Raw genomic sequence first — 22,389 nt, 5'->3', positions numbered from 1 at the left:
GAAGGGTTTCCCCAAATGAGATGTCCTCTGGAGGGGAGGCAGAAGGGATGGATTCCTCTGCATCTGAATCCTCAAACAGTTAAGGGATGTTGTTCCTCTTCAAAAGCAGAATAATCAGATTCCTCAGACTCTTGGTCTGTCAATTTCTGGAGAAGGTTGCGTTTTCCTTTTAGGAGTGGGGGCCTGAGTACCTCTGATAAGGGAAATGAGATCTTCCACCATTTTAAGCATTTGAGCTTGGGGTGGGGGAGCAGAAGCAAGATGGTGGCTAGAAGCAGATTTCCTAAGAGTGGCCTGGCTTCTAGGCCTGAGAGAATCCATTGGTCTCTGAGAAGCGGTAGTCAGATGCGAAGAAGTTGTTTTTGGTCTAGATTAAGTAGTGCAAAAGGCCTCCTCAGAAGCTGGTGCCTGCATCGCGGCTCAGGACCCACCCGAGGCAGACAGTCAAAGGCTTGGAGTAGTAGATTTCTGTGGCATACCAGATTCCGAAAGGGTTTCAGCAGAGGCTTGTGTAGATAGCGAGTATGGCATCAGGGGCTGTGAAAGCGCCTCACTGAATTCCAGAAAACTGACTTGCTTAGCGGTAGCGTCGTCAGAAGGTTTAGCATTGTGTGGGCTTGTCTCTATCTTTATCTCCAAATTTTTTGGAATGTCCACAGATTGTTGGCTGATGGACACCATATCGGAATACGAAGATGGAACACAAAAATAATAGTCTACAAAAAAAGCTCTACGGTGAATGGTTCTCGCATTAAAGAGGGCACAGAACTGGCAAAGAGGGACGTCATGGTCTGGCCTTAAACAAGTGATGCAGTAAGAATGAAGGTCTTGGTGTGGGATCTGCTTTCCACAGGCGAGACAACTGTTACATTTTTTGGACATCGGTTAGTGCAAGAAAAAAGGGTCCCCAATGGGGTACTTCGCTTTAGACGTTTTCTGCTGAAAATCACCTTCTGGTAGTGACCGACCGGCACTCATGCGAACTGCTTCTGCTACAGACTCCATGGCAAGAAAGACTAATGTAATGATGTCGGCTGCCTTCCTTTATATAGCACTGATGACCTGATGTCAGACTACAGGCGACGGCATCTGGCGCACAAAAACATTGACTCTGGTATTCGGGCCAAGGCCTACTACAACAGGGATAACCCACAGATGATGACTGCAACAGTGAAACACTAAGATAATCATAAAGGGCAGATAAACTTCTATTTAGTCAAAGATGTTATGGCTACCATAGCCTTTCTCAGAGAAGTATGCTCTCATAGGTTCATACTAGGCTATCTGCCCTAGGGGCATTTATAAGCCTAGCCAGAGTGTGTTTGGCTTTCGCCACCCATTTTAAATTAATTTTGCTATGCCTTTTTTTGAGGTTAGTATACTGTGCCTCTGTCTAACAGTGACACAGAAGTAATAGCCGGGGTAAACCTACGATCTCCCATCCACTCATCAAGATTCCTCTTGAAGAGAGGAAATGTGGGACTCTGGAATAAAATCCCAGTCCAGGTTAGGCAGAGTGAAGGGAGCCTCTGGGTTATGAATCTGTCCCTCCAGCATGTCCTATTTATTTCAGTGCTGAGGTTCAAGTCTCTCGAGCGCGTAACTCGATGGGATTTGGATTTTCTGAGGTGCAGCATGTCCATTAATTCCGGGTTGGACATGGCTTTATACGTCAGGCACAGATTGCCTCTGAGCAGGCGGTAACCGGGCAGCATACGGCATCTATTTGAGCCCTTTGATCCTCTTGGTGAGGTACTTTTGGGGTCTTTCCAGTTGCTGCAGGTGTCTGGTAAGGTACATCCCAAAAGGGGCATTGTACTCAATTATGGTCCTGATGAGGGATGAGTAAAGAGGCACGATGACCTCCCCTGATCTAGATGTGAATCCCTTCATGATTAGGTGGGCTATATAAAATGTTTTTCTAACCACTTTGGCCACGTGGTTGTCAAATGAGAGATTGCCATCAACTTGGGTCCCCAGGTCCCTAATGACTTCTTCTGTACTTAATGGATTACCACCTATGTGGTAATTTGTGGGCAATTTGTTTTTGCCAAAGGGGATGACTATACACTTTTTGGCGTTTAGCTTGAGGCCATGGCTCTGGCACCAGTTGTCTGTTTCTATGAGGCCCTTTTGGAGTATGCTTGTCTCGGCCGGAGAGTTGATTATGGCACCCAGTTTGCAGTCATCTGCGAACTTAGTCAGCCACAGTCCTTCCGTGTTGGCCTGTACCGCCGAGAAATATATACCGAACAAGAGAGGTCCCAGGACTGAGCCTTGTGGGATGCCACTTGTAACTGGTTTGGAGTCTGACATGGCTCCAGCAATTCTAACCATGTGAGTTCTGTCCTTGAGCCAGTTTGCAACCCATCTAGTGACATAGGGGTTTATATTTAAGTTGGTGAGCTTATCTATAATGCCCGAGTGGGGTATTGTATCGAAGGCTTTTGCGAGGTCCAGGTAGGCTGTGTGGACCACCTTCCCCTCGTCAATGGCCTTGGTGACTGTTTCAAAGAAATCGACCAGGTTTAAGAGGCAGGATCTTCCCTTAAAGCCAAACTGGGTAGGATCCAGTGTCTGTAGGTCCCCAATATCTTTATTTATGAGGTCCATGATGATCCTTTCCATGGCTTTGTAGACCAAGCTAGTCAGGCTTATGGGGCAATAGTTTCCAGGATCCGTTGAGGCACCACCTTTGTGGAGAGGGACCACTGTTGCTGTACGCCATTCTTTGGGTACATATCCTGTAGTAAGGATAAGATTGAACAGTAGTTTTATGTTTGGGTTTAGCTCTCCTTGGAGTTCATGTAGGACGCAGCCCGGGACACCATCTGGTCCCATTGATGCTGTGTTTTTTGCTTTGGAGAGGGCGGCTCTTACCTGAGCATCTGAGATGTCAGGGGGGCAGCATTCTGTTGAGATAGATATTTGCCCTTTTGGTGGGGAGGGGGGGGGAGAAGTTTGCACTGAACCTGTCAGCTAGGATGTTGGCAATGTCTGTGGGCTCTGTGTATTTTTGTCATTTTGGACTAATTCTGAGCATATCTGGGAATTCCCACCCAGGTTCCTAACATAACTAAAGAAAGCCTTGTGATTATCCTTAGTGTCCTGTGCAATTTTTCTCTCGAAGCTGGCCTTAGACGATTTTATGAGTGCCCGTAGTTTTTTGCTAATACTGATCAGAGATGCCTTCCCTTTTTGGGATTTTGCTCTATCATGTAGTAGCTTCCTCCTTCTATTGTATAGTTTGTTTATGGCTAGGGTCCACCAGACAGGACATCTGCCTTTGGAGGATTGGGTCTTGGTTTTATTTGGGATTGCATGATCCATGCATTCCTGAAGGTGTTCATAGAATGTGTTTTTAAAGGATTCTGCGGTCTGGGCCATATTTTCCACAGGCCCGGGGGCTTTGAAGGATTTCGCCTCGGTTTTGAGGCGTGTGAAATTTGCTTTAGACAAGTTTTTCACTGTGGTTTTCTGGGTAGGGGGTGGGGTCGGGATGTGAATATCCAGTGAGATTAGTTTATGGTCTGATCTTACCAGTGAGGGATACACTTCTGGTCTGGAGCATAGTGTCCCCATGTTGGTGATGATCAGGTCCAGTATGTTTTCCCCTCTTGTGGGAGTGGTAACAAGTTGTTTCATAGCATTTGAGTTTATAAATTCTAGGAACCTTTGGGCTAGAGTGTTGCAGCTAGAGTAATGCTCCCAGTCTATGTTTGGGTAGTTGAAGTCGCCCAATATAATGGTGTTTGGAGAGACCTTCATATTTTCCAGTATTCTCAGGAAGGCCGAGTGGGGTTCCTGTGTTTGGGACGGTGGTCTGTAGCAGGTTATAAACTGGAATGCAGTTTTACCCACAGTTAGTTGCACATGGATAGTCTCTGATGCTTTGTGCTGTGCCACCAACCTGGAGGTGTGGGTATCTTTGACGAATATTGATACTCCCCCCTCCTTTTGTGGTTCGGTCCAAGTTTTGAGGCCGAAAAGCATGGTATGAGGTATAACCTGGTAGTGCTGGGGTGCTCTCGGGAGCCTTGAACCAGGTTTCTGTTACTGCACAGATATCGATGTTCTCCATGCTAAAGAGAGTTTAGAGTGCGTGCATCTTGAGGTTTAGACTTCTGGCGTTGAGTAGCTTTACTCTTAGTTTCTTATCCCTTGTGATACCTATGGAGGTGGGTTTGTCTTTTGAGCCTTGCCTAAAAAAGGCACTATGGGGGTAGCAAGAGCCTTTGCCAATATCTGAAAGCCCAGGGGTGACAGGTGCAAGCCGTCCCTAGCGAAGCATCGTGGCTTGTCGAGCATGTCATGCCAGGCTGACAGGCATTGGATCCCCTTTGAATGACACCAACACTTAAGCCAATTGTTGAAATTAATCATCTTGTCTTCATATTGTGGCATCATTCTTGGTGAGGGTAAGATGCTACTCAAGGTCAGGGTCATACCGGCCTGGGCTACATGCTCAGAGAGCTCCTCTATGTCTCTTTTCATGTAGTCCAGGGAGGTGCGTCTCAGGTCATTCACACCAGCATGGACAATGACTGAGTCATATTTGTACTTGCCTTGGAGTGACCTGAGTGCTTGTGTTATGTGGCGGATCTTAGCGCCAGACAGGCAGCTCACCGTGACCTTCTCCTTGTTCAGCCTGGTGAGCGGGACGTCAGTGTGCCTGACGATAGAGTCACCTATTACAAGTGTATCAGGTGTGTTGTTTAGCCTTAAGGGCTGTGACTGTTCAGCACACTGGCTTTGTGAGCTATGTGTTGCACGTGTTTTGTTTTGGGGTAGCGGTTGCTTGGGTGTCTGCTTTGGAGGACTCTGCTGCTTAGGCAGATTTTTATTTACAGCCTCCAAGTATGTTTTTGTGTGTTTGGTTTGTTGCCCTGGAGTCAGTGACACGGTCCTCCATACATACTTTTCCAAACACTGTAAATTAAGACATGTCCAGGATCAAGACAGACTGTCAGAGCCACTCATCTGGGTAATCAGCAGTTTGCCCCCAGGACAATGACCGTATCTCTCCCAAGACATTAAGCTCTAGGAATCATCCTAGATGTAATGAAGATTAACAGTAATCCATACAAAGGACATAATACTTTTTTGTTCAGAACCTACCATAAAAGTAGATGTTGAGCGTAAGATTGCTGTTGTAGTCAAGTTTCCCTCCTTCCATCTCCCTTGTCCTTTCCTTTCATGTTGGATATCCCTGGACTGGGTGGGTCCATCACCCTTACAATCAAAACATTACAACTGTCTGAAAGGAATGCAGTTTCCTCAAGTCAGGTACTACTGGCAGGTGTCTCCATTCACAGGGTCTTCTGACTGCATAGCCTGGTGACTGGTAGAGTTGTTTTTTAAACTCCATTTACCACATAGTGCTTTAGGTGTGGGAACTAATTTGGGAGCCTGCCAGTTGCACAAAGGAAAAGAAAGAACTGAAGGCAGCACTAACAGACTCTGATTGTATACTACAATGCAATAACACTTCATAAGACACTGGCATCCATCTGACAGAGGAGGAAGTATGCATAACCCTGACAGTTGCACTTCTTTGGTGGCATGCCCAGGTGTAGGAAATACTGCAGTAGTGGACATATTCCAAATTCTACTGTTATAGTGCAATCATACCATGACTGTAGATATTCCTGGTGGCTTTTACTACTCCCTATAAAGTCTCTGAACTGCAGGCCCTGATTTGCATTTGGTCTTCGCACAATAATTAGACATCTTTTTGGAGTAGCCCATATTCATGTTGACATTCAGTGCATGTTTTGCTGTTGCAGTCTTCATCTGTGGGAGATCCTGCCAAACAGGTAGCCTGAAGGTTGCCCAACTTCCAGAGTTGTACCCTCCCAGAATATCCTTGGCCAGCTCCTGTCCCTTCATACACATGGAAGTTTGTGGTATAAGAGTGGCGTTGACCACCATTCAGATCTTTCTTGCCAAAGCAGTTCTATAGCTGCATGTACTCTTAAGTATAGTCTGTCTATCAATTGGCTTGCTACCAGAAGACAGATAAGTACACCTTGCAAAGAAATGTCTATATCCTGTTATAGCCATCTAACACTTTAAAGTAAATCTGAAGTGGAACTTACAATTGAGAAAAATGTCATTTGTTATGAATTAATCTCATGTAAAGAATTTAATTTCTGCTGTCTGTTATTTTCTTGCCTTGGCTTGGAGCATAACATGAACATGTCTGCATTGTGTCATGTTTCACCCAAAGGTAGTCTTGTAGGAGAGTGCTACTTCTCTCCAGGAATCCTCAACTCAAAACAGAGGAATATATGACTGTTCTGCCAAGATGGCACCAGCCAAGTCTTCTGGGAGAGTGTCTCAGAAGTGAAATCATCCTTTAAAGAGACACAAGGAGAAGCACAAGGAAACCAAGGACATTCTTTGGATGTCACAAGTTTCCCTAGGTCTGGAGGCACTGAACTTGGTAAGGTGTTTACAGCCTCTGGCTTTGGAGACTGCTGTAGCAAAGATCTCTCATACGAGTGCTTCCTATACTGTCACAACCAGATTCTCGCATGTCCTTTTGACATAAGACATCAAGGCACAGATTGTCTACGATGCCATTCAGAGGGTTTCCTGCACCCATTTTGCTTTGTTACAACTGAGGATGAGGGTAATATCCCCTTCTAGACGTGGCCCTTCCCTTCCTCTGCCCTCCCGCAGCATAGGAGAATGTTTTAAAATATGGGACAGCATAACTCAGGATCAATAGGTCCAACAAGTCCTCAAACAGGAAAGTACAGTTTTGTACCTACCATAAATGTAGATGTTCGAAGATCCACATTGCTGCAGTCCTAACACTTGGGTAGTCCGCTGTCCCTCGGTCGGCCCGAATATCAGAGTATAAGGCTGACGTCGGTCAAGGCGCATTTGACTGACATCAGAACGTCAGGGTACAAATGCGCATGACCGACGTCATATCCTCAGTCTTTTCTTGCCCCAGATGTCAGAAGACCCTAAAAAGAAAGGTCAAAACCCATAGACAACAACTAAACAACCAACCAGCCTAACACCAAAAATATGTACAATATATACAATATATACACTATACCTCAGATGGATAACCCAACCCACACAACCACCTCAAAGTACAGAGGGAAGGAGGGAGGTAAATTGGACTGCAGCAATGTGGATCTTGAACATCTACATTTATGGTAGGTACAAAACTGTACTATGTTCTTCATCTCACATTGCTGCAGTCCTAACACTTGGGTAGAATCCCAAAGCAGAGGTAAGGGAGGATGGCTAAACTATAATGAAGCAGGAGCTGCCAAAATGCCCTGCAACACAGCAGTGGCAAAACCAGCCCTGGATTTAGAGTACAGAGGAAGGTGGTAATGCCTAGAGAAGGTATGCACTGAACTCCAAGTGGCTGCCTCCAAAATATCCTTAGTAGCCACCCCCTCAAAAAGCTGTTGAAGTGGCAGTAGCCCTAGTGGAATGAGGCCTAATCCCAGCTGGAATCTCTTTGCCATGATGGGAATAACAGAAAGCAATGCAAAATCCAATCCACTTAGAAATAGTTTGTTTTGACATGGGCTTGCCCTGAGAGCACAAAGCAAAAGAAACTAATAACTGCTGAGATTGTCTGAACCCTTTAGTTCTGTCCAAATAATATCGCAACTGCCTGTGTACATCTAAAGTGTGCAAAATCTTTTCCCCTTTAGTTTGGGGATTTGCATAAAAAGTAGGCAAATGAATAGTTTGGTTTAAAGCCACACTAGAAACCACTTTAGGCATAAAGGAAGGATTAGTACGCAAAGATACCCTATCCTTATGGAAAATTAAGAAAGGCTCAACTGCCATAAGGGCCTGCAATTCAGAAACCCTTCTTGCAGAGGTAATGGCCAACAAAAAAGCAGTCTTCCATGACAAATATTTCAACTCAGCAGTAGCTGCAGGCTCAAAAGGTTGTAGAGTGAGTTTCTCCAACACAAAATTGAGATCCCAAGCAGGAGTAGGAACATGAAGGTAAGCCTCCTTGAGATCCAAAGTCACCATCCAGTGATCCTTGCCCAGTAGAGGTAAAAGCTGTTGTAACGTCAACATTTTGAACTTGGGAATGTCCAGATAAGTGTTGAGGACAGATAAATCCAAAATTGGTCTCCACGTGTTCCCCTTTTTTGGCACAAGGAACAGGCGAGAATAAAATCCTAGGCCCCTTTCTGGCATAGGAACCGGCTGTATGGCCCCTATTTGGAGTAACAGAGAAATTTGCTTGTGAGCCTCTATTCTTTGTTGAGGAGGAATGTCTGGCATGCCTTTGAAAGGAGGCAAGGTATGGAAATAAAACCTGTAACCGTGATGTATGATATCCAGTACCCATCTGTCTTGGGTAATCAAACTCCAATTTTCTTTGAAAAGTGCCAACCTTCCTCCCAAAGGTGCTGCCAGGCGAGAAGGTTCTGGCAGCTGAAAAGGTAGGTCATTGGGTCTGTTTACGAAAGGACTGACCCCTGCCCTCACCCAAAGACTGTGCAGGAGAACTCCCTGTCCTAGGCCTGAAAGAGCCCTGACCTCTGCCCCTGCCGCGTCTAGATCTACCCCTAGACTGGGAATCATAAGAAGGATACGTCCACCCTTTAGTAGGCCAATTTCTACTAAACTTTGGAGGCTGAACCTGCAAAAAATCTTTAACAGTCTGCATAGACTTAGCCTTGTCTTCCATTTTCTTTAAAACTGCCTCAACAGGAGAACCAAACAAGACATCAGATTGCAAGGGGCATCCAAAATCCTAGTTTTAACATGGTCAGATAAATTTTGATCCCTCAGCCAGGCATGCCTGAAGAACTGACCCAGTGGCAGCCACCCTAGACGAGGCCTGTACAGCATCAAAACCACATTGCAAAGAATGCTTACCCACCTGTTCAGAAACATGCACTAAATCTTGTAACTCTTTACAATCAATACCTTCCGCCAGAGCATCAACCTTAGATTTCAACTGTGAAAGGAGATAATTTTGATATTTCAACATGTGAAACTGGCAATTCAAAGCTCTCATGGCTAGAGTGGAAGAAGTATAAACTTTCTTTCCCCATCTATCCAAGGCCCTGGCCTCTTTATCTGCAGGAACCGGATTCTTGACAACAGAAGCCTTAACACCCTTAGGCCCCTGACTAACAGTTTCTGGGTCTGCCCTAGGACTCTTAAAAAGATACTTATGAGCTTCAGGCACCCTGTAATACCTATCTGGTTTAACAGGAGCAGGAGGCAAAGAATCAGGATTAAGAGAAGCCTCTGCAAACACATCTTCCACCACATTCAGAACAGGAGGTATAGCTAAAGGCCTATGCTGGGGTAAAACAAAATTCCTAAGCCGTTTCCTGGAATCAGAGAAATCCTGACCTTCCCATTTAAAATGCTCTCTCATGGAGTGAAGGGTCTCTGAAAAAGAAAAATCCTCAGGAGGAGAAGCAGGAGGAGTAGAATCATCCACATCAGAATCAGAATAATGAGAATACTCCTACAAGTCTTCAGCCGAAGACTCAGACACATCCGAAGCCTGCTCATAATCCCCCAACACAAGTTCCATCCTAGGCCTCTTATCAGGAGGGGGCATAGAGCCTCTAATTAAAGTAATTAAATCTTCTGCCATTTTAAGCATGTGCTTCTTGGGCACAGGACCTGAAGAACTAGGAGTGACACCCACAGAAGCAAAACTAGACCTGCCTCTAGGAGAAGCCTTGGAAGCAGAAAGAGAGGGCCTAGACACCTTAGGAAGGGAGGGGAGTACAGTTATCTGAGAAGCCCCTACAGCCTGACCTGCCTCCTGGGAGGCCACATCCTGTAAAAACAAAGTTTCTCCCTGGGACTCCAGAGAGGCCTCCGTCGGAACCACCGGTTCCACCGACGCCTCTAAAGAACCGGCGTCTGGTTCGGACGACTCCTCTAACCTAGGTTTAACTGCCTTGTCCTTGCGCTTCTTTGAGGAAGCCGCGCCGGAGCATCCGACGGCATATTGTAATTGCACCGCTTCCCAAAGACCAACCTGGCACAATCCAAACTTCGCTTTATAGTGGAGTTATTGAACCTAGCACAAAAGCGACACGCAACAACGCCGTGCTCAGGTCCCAAACAAGGTATACACAAATTATGGTAATCCCTATGCGGTATCTGTTTCCCACAAGAAATACAGTTATTCACTTTTTCTGACATCCGGTAAACCACTGAGGCAAGAAAAACAAAATATTCCCAACGGGTACTTAACCAACTCTGACTTCGGTCTGAAACTCCGAATTCGAAAAATTTCAGAACGCCGAACGGCACTTGCAACACTGCTTCTGCATCGGACCATGCGGCAAAAAAGACTGAGGATATGACGTCGGTCATGCGCATTTGTACCCTGACGTTCTGATGTCAGTCAAATGCGCCTTGACCGACGTCAGCCTTATACTCTGATATTCGGGCCGACCGAGGGACAGCGGACTACCCAAGTGTTAGGACTGCAGCAATGTGAGATGAAGAACATCATAGGTTACAATTTCAATGCATGCCAAAGTTACACTAACTTAAGAGTAAAAAAAGCAATGCATTCCTATTCACTGAAAAAAAATCATTGATCCGTTTCTGTTCTGCCCAATATCGACTTCCTACATGAAACATTTACACAGCTTAAAGAAAAAATAAACAGTTATGTGGGAGTCTCAGACTCAGAAGACCATTGCCCTTAAATATTTACTAACTTCACCATAGAACAAATACAACAAATTGAATCACTCCTTAAAATTCTTTTATTAAAAAAACTTCAATTGAGCATATCAGACACTGACAAGCTGTACATGCAACTGAAACAGGCAGCTCATCATAATTTTGCTGACACAAGAAGTGAATGACAGTAATGCCTCCATGCGAGTGTGTGTGCATGCACATGTATAGTATACATATATGCAAAAACACACAGACAGCCAAACACATGCATTCATACAGTGCATTCTGAGATTACAAGGAACTTATTTCTCAATTCCTATAAGCAGAAGTGCAAACTATGTCCATAATGACGGACATTCTTCCTTTTTTTCCCCCCTCACATTAACTGCCATTAGTCAAATACAAAGTAGCAAATATGGTGACTTTTACTGAGAAACAAGTCTTGAAGCATAAACACAGTAAGTTTTCCTTATATATTCTTGTATACTATAAATGTCCCATCTGTGTTCTGTAACAATAATTTATTCAGAAAACCAAACAGTTCAAACAGCTACAATTTCTGATTGCAGTTAGAACGGAAGCAAACTAAAATCTCTCAAATACATTCATTTTCTTTGCAATATGCACCCTCTTAAGCATTCAGCCCATAAATAAAGCCCCCAAAGTAACTGGTAAACCCAGTTTTCAAACATGTACTGTAAAAAGAAAAGGTGTGTGGAACATATCTTTTCACTGTCCCTGATTTTGACTTGAATTTTAGCTCTGTCCTTCTTAATCCCTTGCAAAATGGTGACCTTTGGAGAAAGGTGGTGAATGGTAAATCACAATCATTACAGGTGTAATTTCTTTTACTTCAGAAAAATGTATATTCATTCACACTGTTTTATTCTGTCAACATCTCAAGTTAAAAGTACACAGTGCACGTGATTATTTCTGGATTGTCCATAAGTCTGAGGACATTTGTCCATGACTCATTTGAGAGCTGTGTATGTGAAACCCAGAATGTTTTCCTACAAGTATTGTAAACAAGTGCCGGAAAATTCAGAATGAATTCCAACCAAGTTGCATTCCAAAACACTGAAAATTAAGACAGCCTGTCATACAGCTGGCAATACATAGGTTCATAGGTGTGAACTAGGCTAATGGCCCTGGAGCCTTTACAAGCCTAGCTCTTAGGATAACCCTGGCATCGTGCCACCTGACCTTAGTTCCCAGTGCCTCTGTCGAATAGAGCCACTGCAGTGATCCCCAGGGTGAATTTATTTTAGATTTCCCATCCACTCAAGATTTCTCTTGAAGATGGCCAGTGAGGTGCTCTGTTTGACATGTATGGGAAGTCTATTCCATTGCATGGGCAGTCTCCGGGTTATGAACCTGTCCCTCCAGCATGCTCTGTTGATTGTGGTAATGAGGTTGAGGTCTCTGGAGCGGAAGGATTGGGATTTCTTTAGATGCAGCATTTCTAACAGAGATGGGACAGACATGGCTTTGTAAGTCAAGCAGAGATCGCCTCTAAGTAGCTGATATGAGAGAGAATAGTTGGAGTTTTTTTTTAGTCTGCGCATATTTAAGGCCTAGGATCCTCTTAGTGAGGTACTTTTGCGGCCTCTCCAGTTGTTGCAGGTGTCTAGTGAGGTATATGCAAAATGAGGCATTTTACTCGATGATTGGCCTAATGAGGGAAGAGTAGAGGAAGACAATGACCTCTTTCTTCCTGGATGCAAAACCCTTAGTAATGAGATGTGCCACATAGGACTTTCTGACCACAGTGGCAATGTGGTGGTCAAAAGAGAGGTTGCTGTCAACCTGTGAATTCCCAGATCTCTTATAATGCTTTCTGTGTTCAGTGGACTACCATTGATGTGGTAATTCAAGGGAGGTGCGTTTTTCCGAAAGGGGATGACGACATTTTTGGCACTGAACTTAAGACCATGGTTCTGATACCAGATGTTTGTCTCAGTGAGGCCTTTCTATAGGATGTCAGCATCACTTGGGGAGTTAATAATAGCTCCCAACTTGCAATAGTCTGTGAACTTTGTCAGCCAGAGTCCCTTCGTGTTGGCCTGGACTTCACAGAAGTAGATACCAAACAGGAGAGGACCCAGGACTGAACCCTGTGGGGCTCCACTCGTGACTGCTCTGCAGTATGACTTGGAGTCCGCTACTTTTACACTGTAGGTTCTGTGAGCCAGTTTGCAACCAACCTAGTGATATAGGAGTTGATGCCTATCTTAGTGAGTTTTTCTATGCTTCCTGAGTGGGGAATGGTATCAAAGGCCTTGACCACATCAAGGTAGGCTGTATGAACCACCTTACCTTCATCCACAGCTCTGGTGACTGACTCAAAGAAGTTGACCAGGCATGATCTACTCTTCACAAAACCAAACTGTGTGAGATCCAGAGTTTGGAGATTCCCCATATCCTTGTTTATTAGGTCCATGATGACGTGTTCCATAGCTTTGCATATCAGACTCTTTAGGCTAATGGGGTGACAGTTCCCAGGGTCTGTAGTCACTCCTTTGTGGACAGGGATGACTGTAGCAGTGCGTCACTTGGTAGGGACACAGCCTGAGTTGAGGCTGTGATTGAACAGGGCACACAGGTGAGATGCCAATTCACTCTGTAGTTCATGTGGAACACAGCCAGGGATATTGTCCCATAGAAGCTGTATTCCTGTCCTTGGACAGTGCTGTTTTAACCTGTGCAGCAGTAATACTGGGTGCCTGTCAATCTACAGGTATTGTGACTGGTCCTTTGGTGGGGAGGGGTAAAGTTGGCACTGAATCTGTTGGTCAGTATACTGGCAATATCTATTAGCTTGGTATAGGAGGTACCATTGTGCAAATCTGGGTATTGCTGTGGAGATTCTTTACATAACTACAGAAGGCCTTGTGGCTGAATTTACTATCTGCTGCAATTCTGTTTTCATAGTTAGCTTTAGAGGATTTGATGAGGGATCTCAACTTGTTGAGGCTGATAAGGGAGTTTTTTAAAGTCTTGAAACTTCACCTTATTCTGCATCAGTTTCCTCCTCCTGTTGTAGAGTTTGTTTATGGTAGGGGGCCACCAGATTGGCTTCCTTTTTTTGGAGGACAGCTTCTTGGTTCTATTGAGTATGGCAAGATCCATGCATTTGTGTATGTGTTCACACAGTGCATTGGTGTATGATTTGGCGGTCATGCAACTATTCTCCATTTGCATGGGTGCTATGGAAGTTAGCCACCTTTGTTTTTAGGAGCCCGAAGTTAGCTTTGGGGAAGTTTTCCATGGTGGTTACCTTTGCGGGTGGGGGTTGGAAGGGACATGGATTTCCAAGGTGATTAGTTTGTGGTCTGATCTAACCAGGGAGCAGTTGACTGTTGGTGTAGCGCAACAGTCGCCCATGTTAGTAATGACTAGGTCAAGGATGTTGCTACCTCTAGTGGGGGTAAGAACGAGCTGGTCCAAGGCATTGGAATTAATGAATTCCAGGAACAGTTGGGCAAGTGTATTGGTACACAAGTAGTTTTCCCAGTTAATGGAGGGGTAGTTGAAGTCGCCCAGTGTGAGAGTGTTAGGTTGGACCCTAATATTCTCCAGGGTGCTTAGGAATGTGGAATGTGAGTCTTGGGACATGGTTGGGACCTATAGCAGGCTACGATCTGAATCGCTGTCTTATTCAATGTTAGCTGCACCTGAAGTATCTCTGATGCTTTACGTTGGGCTACCAGTCTGGAGGTGTGCTTATCCTTTATGAATATGGAAATGCCACCAACTTTAGAGCTTTGGCCCAAGTTCTGGGACTGAATGGTATGGAATGAGTTGTAGCCTGGTAGTGCAGGGGTGCTTTCTGCGGCCTTGAACCAGGTCTCTGTTACAGCACAAATGTTGATGTTCTCCATTTTAAGGAGTGGTTCGAGTGAGTGCATTTTGAGATTAGAGCAGCATGACTCTCAGATTGCATTTGTTTGTAGCTGTTACGGTGGTAATTTGGTCTTTGGAACACTACCTAAAAAAGGCAAGAAACCATGGCCAGTATCTGGAAGCCCAAGGGTGACAGATACAGGCCATCTCTGGCAAAGCATCAAGGCCTGTCAATCATGTCATCCCAGGCAGACGGATAGTGGATCCCCTAACACCGACACCAGAAACTTAGACAACTGTTGAAATCTATCATTTTCTGCTTGTACTGTGGTATCATTCTGGGTGATGGTAGGATGCTGCTCAGGGCTAGGGTCATACCTGCCTTGGCTACATAATCTGAGAGCTCCTCCATATCTGTATTCATATAGTCCAGCGTAGTTAGTCTAAGGTCATTCACACCCACATGTACAATGACAGTGTCATATTTGTACCTGTTGCTGAGGGACCTGAGTGCATGCATTATGCGGTGGGATCCTGGCACCTGAAAGGTAGCTGACTGTTACTTTCTCCTTATTCAGCCTAGTGAGTGGGAAATCAGTGTGCCTCACTATTGAGTCACCTATGACTAGTGTGCTGGGCATGCTGTTTTGCCTTGGGGGCTTTGGTTGAGTGGCACACTGTTCAGGAGAGTTGTGTCTCTTGTGAGTGTTGTGTTGTGGTGGTCGAGTGAGTTTCTGCCTTGGAGGTCTCTGCTGTTTGGGTAGATTTTTATTGAGAGCCTCCATAAAGGTGGGTGCGTGGTTTGTGTTTTTTTGTGAAGGCAGTGCTGGTGTGAGTTCTGGAAGGGCTGTGTGTCCGATGTGGCACAAGTGTTGAACTTTTCCTCTTGACCAGCCTTTCAGGTATTGGCTGGAGAGTGCGTGGCTTCCAATTTGGATATATAAGTATTCTCTTGCAAGTCTGAGTGTTGGGAGGCAAGAGGAGACAGTTGTCAGTGTACATGAGGCAGTTGCTACATTGCCTCAGGATGCCCAAGTTCACCAGGTTAATAGGAGAAAGCACAGGGAACTGACCTTTAGACATGCCTGGAAGGGGGGGGGGCATTAATAAGTACTGGAGCTGTTTCCTTGTAGAACATTTAGTGCTGGTAGCACTTTTATGTGCTACAATAATTGCTACAAGAAGTCTAGTAAAGTGCTTGAGTAATAAGCTACTAAAAGTGAAGGAGAGGAGAGAGCTAGCAGATCTAAGGGAAAAATTGAAGAGCAGGCTTTTTGGCACCGCTCAGAAGCTTACAAACAGTCCTGGATACAGCAAATCTGTATCTGAACTAGACTAGTTACAGGAAAGGCGGGAAACAAACGCAAATGTAGTCTTTTAAACTAGAAAGTTGAAAGATATGGAAAAAACTGCCAGAACGGCCAATAAACTACAATTTCTGGGCCAGAAACCACTCCTCTTGTGGTAGACAGGCTACCTAGTGCTTACCACTCCCACTGATAAGTCAGAAGGCTTTCCTCCAACACAGAAGGGCTTGGGAGGCTCAGAAGCTTACAAACCGTCCTGGATACAGCAAATCTGTATCTGGACTAGACTCGTTACAGGAAAGACAGGAAACAAGCTTAGATTGTTTTTGCAGAAAAGCAGTTAAAACAACACTAAAAACAATTCAAGTGCATTGCAAGCTAGCACAATTGAGTGTGTAGCAATATTAAAGCAAATACAGTTTAAAAAAATGCAATTTATTCAAACTGTATTCTGAACTGAATTCAATTATTGTTCTATTAAATTCTGAACAGCTAAAAAGTGCCAGAAAATATACTTATCAGCTCTACATTTCCAGATTGTTTGAGAAGTGCACACAGTCAAAACACAAGTAGATTCTAGCAAACATTTTTTTTTAGTAACGTGGAAAGAGAGAAAGGATGAACAGAAGATAATTCAGGATTAAGAACTTAAGTAGGTTGGCCTTCTCAAATGTTCTCTCTTTATTAGTAGCATGCACTAATGACATTAGACTGGGAGGAGTGTCCCAGATCAAATTTACAGTAGGGGCAGGCAACTGCAAAGCCACCAAGTATAAGAACAAGACACCAACATGGAGGGATTGTGGGAAACTATTACAGCTACTAGCTACACTATTTTAGTCAGAAGGCAGAAAACACTACAGAAATATTTATCACAGCAGAAAAACAGCAGTGAGCCACTAAATGAAAGTTTTAAATAGATAAAGGAGCAAGGAGACTCTAGAGAATGCTTTTAACTGCAAACAAATCAGTTATATGATGCACTCCTTGGCAGGAAATCAGAACAGACAGATGTTTAACAAACTGAGAACATTTCCAGTTGGTACCTTACACACAGTGAAACTAGCTAGAAAAGATTTACAAACAGTGTGACAGTAAAAACCTTATTTATCAGGCCCTGTAAGGCAGATAATTTTAGTACAACCGTGCAGATTAGTTTATAGCAATAAAATACAGTAATAAATATGCAGCAGATGATAAAAAGTGCTATAAATATCTAGAATAAGCAATAACTAGTAAAAATAAGCAATAATCAAAAAAAAGGATACCTATTGTTATACATCACAGATCAGAGTTGTGGTCAGTGCCCCTCCTTTGATTAGCTCTGTGTTCTCTAATCAGCAGAAGATGGCTACCAAAAACACAAACTCAATAAACAAAACAACCAGGCCTGGATAACAACAGGCCTCTATCTAGACTATGCTACCTGACTAGAACAAAGAAACCTCACAAAAAATGCACAAAAAAGCACAGATAGAGCACTCACAAACAGAAAATACAACTATTAGACAAAACAACTTTGTCACCATGGTCATTTGACAACAAATCTTAATATACTATGTATAGCCTTACAGCACTAGGGTTCCTATTAGATGACCGAAGACTCATTCTATCAAATGCGTCTTGGTTGAACTTAAAACAATGAAAAAGCAAAATAGCGAAGCGGCTTTTAAGCAAACTCTTTCCTAGGGAAAGAATTTGCTTGACCACTTCCGTTACTTTGCCATTTTCGGCACTGTAGTGTGATCTCAGAGTTAGTATATTTAAGTAGGGGGGTGTGGTGGGTGAAGCCCCCCACTTTATGTATTCTTTCAATTTTTTTTTGAAACAGCGATTTTTTTTTCCTTTGGAAAAAAATCGCTGTTCTGAGCTTTCGAGATTGTAAGCTTTCGCTTACATGGGGTCGATTATTCATCAAGTGTTCGATGACACAATATAGACCCCAGCACTATATAAAGATTTACCTTTATTGTTGTAATACTTATGAAAATATTGTAACAAAACAGAAAAAAATGTGCCATTCTAACTTGATACATTGTAAGAGTGGCTACACTATGAAAATGTAGCAATAAGTTTTCAGGCAAAGCTTTGGAATAATGTATATAAACTGAAAGAAATAAACTGCCCAGACTACATTTGCGTTTAGTATCTCATAACTGCGGCTGTGAAGCTTTACCTCCAATGCATTTTCTCAAGTTGGCATGCCCATAAACTACAGTGCAGTGTATTCAGCAGACATTATGTAAACTGCATGAAATGCCCTTTTGGAGAAAGTTCCAGGCATTGTGTCAAGGATAATCATTCTGCCATGCTGCCCAGTAAGGACTGAGTTGACCTTTTGCGAGATAGGGAGTAAAGACTCACCCACCAGCCACTTATGCACTGGCAAGTAATGGGACCGGTTATTTGTCACTGACAAACTTTTATTTTACATGCTTATTTATAGACATGAAGTGCCTTCTGTGTGGAGTCTGCATGTCTTCCCCGCGGTCAAGTGGCATTCGAAAGACCTGCATGAATGGGAGTGCCTTCGTTGAAGGTTGGGTGTCGAGCTGGCTCCTCCGCATCATAAAAATCTACTGCCAATCATTAGCGGACCGGAGTTCCGCTGTGGCAACCCCTAACCAGGAAAAGTCGAAAGAAGAATATTTATAGACATCTGATAACAGGGAAAGTCCAACTGAGTAATAGCCCATTTTCAGCAGAGACATGGGAAGAAAAGCTTCAAAGTATTACAAAACATTAAAAAAAAAAAAATTACAGTCTATAACAACTACACTTTAATTATACCAGATTAGACAGTGTGAAATCATTGGTTATGAAGATAGAAGTTATAAGATAATGATATAAAAGCAAAATTTTGGCTAGTTTACAGAGAAATTAAAGATAAGTTATAGTATAATACAAACAGGAATTGCAATACAAAGTGCGAGAACAGCAGGCTTACAGTATTATTTTGGGAGAAAGCCAGTGAAAAGAAATTGAAGAAAGAAAGTGAGTAAAGGGAGAGTAAGGAGATGTAAGGTAAAAATAGATATCTGTCTACATTTAGGAATATAGCTTATCCTGGTGTTGAGCAAGAACAGAGAGACTTTGGCTAGGAACTGCCTTCAAAATGGTTTTGATGAATGGGAGGGTGGGTACTGACCTGATGGACAGAGATAAGGAGTTCCAGGCCTTAGGAACATACTACGAGTACATTCAATGTCCAGTAGATTTGACAGGTTTGTGGACAGACTGGTGTTTTTGGTCATCAGATCGTAATCAACTGGGAACAGTTGTGTAGTGTGTTATTAAGCGCTGGGCAAGCAGATGGATCCTGGATAATTTTGTAGATGGTAATAAGCTGTGTATAATGTTGATGGGGTTAGTTCTAATCAGCTTAGGTTTTTGAGTGCTATACATTTGTGTGTTCTGAAAGGGTTATCCGATGCAAATTTAGCAACTTTGTTACAGCATTATTCAAGTTTTAATTTATGTGATGCCTGAAGTTTAGTAAAGATGGGCATACCATAAAGAAGTGTGGGGAGGGGATAAGTAGCAAGTGTAGCTTTAGTTGCATCACGGAGAAAGTTTTTGGCTGTATAAAGCATCCCCAGTTTTTGAGGAGTTTTCTTATGCAATTCTGTATATGCAGGTTCATAGGTTCATTTACAAGCCTAGCCCATAGTTTTGTGGCTTACGCCACCCCTTTAGTATGGGGAACTATACCCATTATTTTGCTGTGCCTCTGTTGAGCAGTGACACTGAGGTAATCCCTGGGGTATATATATATGAATTTAAAATCATCATCCACCATCATCCCTATTAATTTGCTATGGAAAGTGACTTTAATGGTTGTATCATCAATAGAGATGACTTTACATTTTTTTTTTTTTTTTTTTTGTGGCAGAGGGATTTGGGGGAAAAAGTATTTATTTTTTTAGGGCTGAGCATGAACTGCGAGTTACAAAGCCATGTTTCAGCTGCTGTTAAAGCTTCCTGTATTATTTTTTTTTTGAGGTGCGCCATGTTGTCAGATGCATAGCTCTCAATCTTCTATCTCCAAAAATAGAGTGTGGAGCCATCTGCATACTATATTAGGGAATCCTGTTATGTGATGTGTGGAAGGGCGAATGCTAAAGATTAGAGTAGCAAGGATAGAGCCTTGTGGTACACTGGTGGTGACTGGAAGGTATTGAGAGAGGGCAGTTGCCATTCTATTGGCTGATACCTACTGGACAGATAACTTCTGAACCACAGAAGGGTGGGCTGAGAGCAATACCTAAAATTGCCATTTGAAGTAGAAGTTTACTGTGGAAAATTGTGTTGCTTGTAATAGGGTTATGGATAGTTTCCAGTCCTTGGACATAAATATGTTGTAGTGCAGTACTATGCTGGCAATTGTTAGTTTCTGCTGACTGAAACTTTACATTTTCTGGGAGAGCAACTCCTAATTTAGTTGATTGAAATGTAGTCAGGTACGTAGTGACTACCTAATTAGTATGCATGCTTGTATCCTAGTTACTAAGCGACAGCTGCCTCAGTAGGAACTTTTTGCTCAGAATATGTTACTTGCTAAAGAGGAATAATTCTACTTCTGTTGCCCTTTTCCACCATCTGATTCTGAGGAACACTAGGAAAATATGCTTATCTGTAAATTACTGCTGAAGGTACCAGTCACTGTGGCTCCATGGCTCAAATCCAATGTCACTTCTAAATGCTTTTGCCAGTGTTCATTTCACTCTTCACAAAATTCACAATTCGTGTTTTTTCCTACATCTGTACTAACATTTTTTCATCACTTACACACAACAAGTGTAAAAATAACTACATTTTCAGAAAATATTAGCACAAAATCATAATGCAAGCCATAGTGAGTTTTACAGAAATTTACTGTAAGATTGGTTTCATCACTCTTTCATATGTGTTAGAATTTATTAATCACTTGAAACTTCAGGTAAAACAACTTTTCAGTGGCAAAGAGAATTCCATAGTAGGTGTAAAAGGTCCCCATTCAACTTGACAAGGCAGTGAACAGAGATTAAATTGTTTCCCTTCAAGCTTGATGACCCTGTGGAGACAGATTCTATATTGTCTAAGAGATCTTCCTACTATCAGTGTTTCATCCTGAAGAGATCAGAATTTAAATGTAGGACAAATAGTATAGAAGCCATTATTGGTGGAATAAGGCTTTGTAGGATGCAACACGTTTTGAACTTCCCCAAGGAGTTTTTGGCTTAGTGGAGAACAGTCAAAAAGCTACAGGAAAGTTCACTGTTTACTTCTCATTTCTTAACCGGGTTGGTCCAGCTGAGCCAAAGGCCCATTTTCAGTGGAGACCCGAGGAAAAACACTCCACACTGGCATTAAACATTCATAAATTAAAAAATACAATGACAAGTAAACATGCATAAATTAAAAAAAACAAGAAAATTACATAGGTGTATCATTGTTAGAAAAATATGTATTAATGTGTGTTTTAGTAATATGCTTAGTGCATTTAGAACTTGAAAAGGGTTAACACATTTATTCTATTTCAGACTGCATAAATCTGTACAAACTGCAGATGCTTTCTGACCTTGTATTGTTAGCTAAAATCTTGCTTGTGCCTTGGAAATTTTCTGAGAAGCAGATGATTCCTGCTTAGGTTAGGAAAATAATGAAAAGAACAATACTACTTGTATGAAACTTAGACAAGGAGTTCCGCTTGTGCTGTGAGAAAATACACAGCTGTAGAAGCTATAGATAATTAGGACAAAGCCTTCTTGAAAATATGAACTGCAATCAGAATTTGCTTGTATCCAAGTTAGGAAAGTACCTTGAAATGTAACACTGTACAATGGAAGCCTGTAAACGGATTAGTGCCCACCAAGGCCAGGTTGTTTTTCTCAAAAAGTTTCTCACAAATCTAGTCATGTCAGCAGAAAATCTGAGTAACATCTGCTGTAGAACAATACTGAAAGTTGTGTTTGATTATGTCAGCCATAGGAGGCCAGGTCAGTATAAGAATAAGCATACTTCCTGTTAGTTGTTAGACAAATCCTAGTATTTGCATGCTTTTGTCTCCTTGCAGCAAGTTATTAAATGTGCCTTAACTGAACCTTACGTGTATTGGTCTTTGAAGTTTTTTCCTTTGACAGATTGGTCCTTCGGACCGGAAACCCTCACTTCGCCTCGGATCAGACAGGCCAGGTGGCTTCAAACCGTACGGGGAAGAAACCACATTGGTTCTTCTTATTTGAAAAACCCTCCGACTGAATTGTCGTACAAAAGAGGCCAGCCACTTTGATCTGCGACTGAAGGACGGGCTTACTCGAACCAGGTGATCAATCACGAAGGCTCAGGTAAGGTGAATCTACCTTTTTTTTCTGTTTTAGGTCAGGGACTAGATTTGCATTGTTTTTGTCGGGACTATTATTATTATAAGTCAGGGACAAAAAAGATTGCTGTCTTGTCATAGATCAGGGAAACAGAGCAGGTAGGCAGTCATTCTGAAGAGACTAACAAAATCCGTGGTACCACGTTAAAAATAAGGAGTTAAGTAATGATTACAAGGGTAGAACAAAATGGGTAATAATTGTACAAAAAG

At 42.8% G+C, this 22,389-nt stretch overlaps 2 protein-coding genes across 2 annotated transcripts in view; both read right to left on the bottom strand.

Moving 5' to 3' along the window:
* SETD7 (SET domain containing 7, histone lysine methyltransferase) overlaps nucleotides 1-22,389 on the bottom strand; it is a 1,173,783-nt gene that overhangs the window by 822,657 nt on the left and 328,737 nt on the right. The gene's annotated exons all lie outside the window — the stretch shown is intronic.
* LOC122793510 overlaps nucleotides 1-22,389 on the bottom strand; it is a 1,396,143-nt gene that overhangs the window by 1,137,668 nt on the left and 236,086 nt on the right. The gene's annotated exons all lie outside the window — the stretch shown is intronic.

Source organism: Protopterus annectens, chromosome 2.part0 (assembly GCF_019279795.1).
Source record: "Protopterus annectens isolate FY-2018-M chromosome 2.part0, PAN1.0, whole genome shotgun sequence".
Lineage (NCBI taxonomy): Eukaryota > Metazoa > Chordata > Ceratodontiformes > Protopteridae > Protopterus > Protopterus annectens.
The sequence above is the reverse complement of the archived record's forward strand: the minus strand, read 5'-3'. Positions and strand labels throughout refer to the sequence as shown.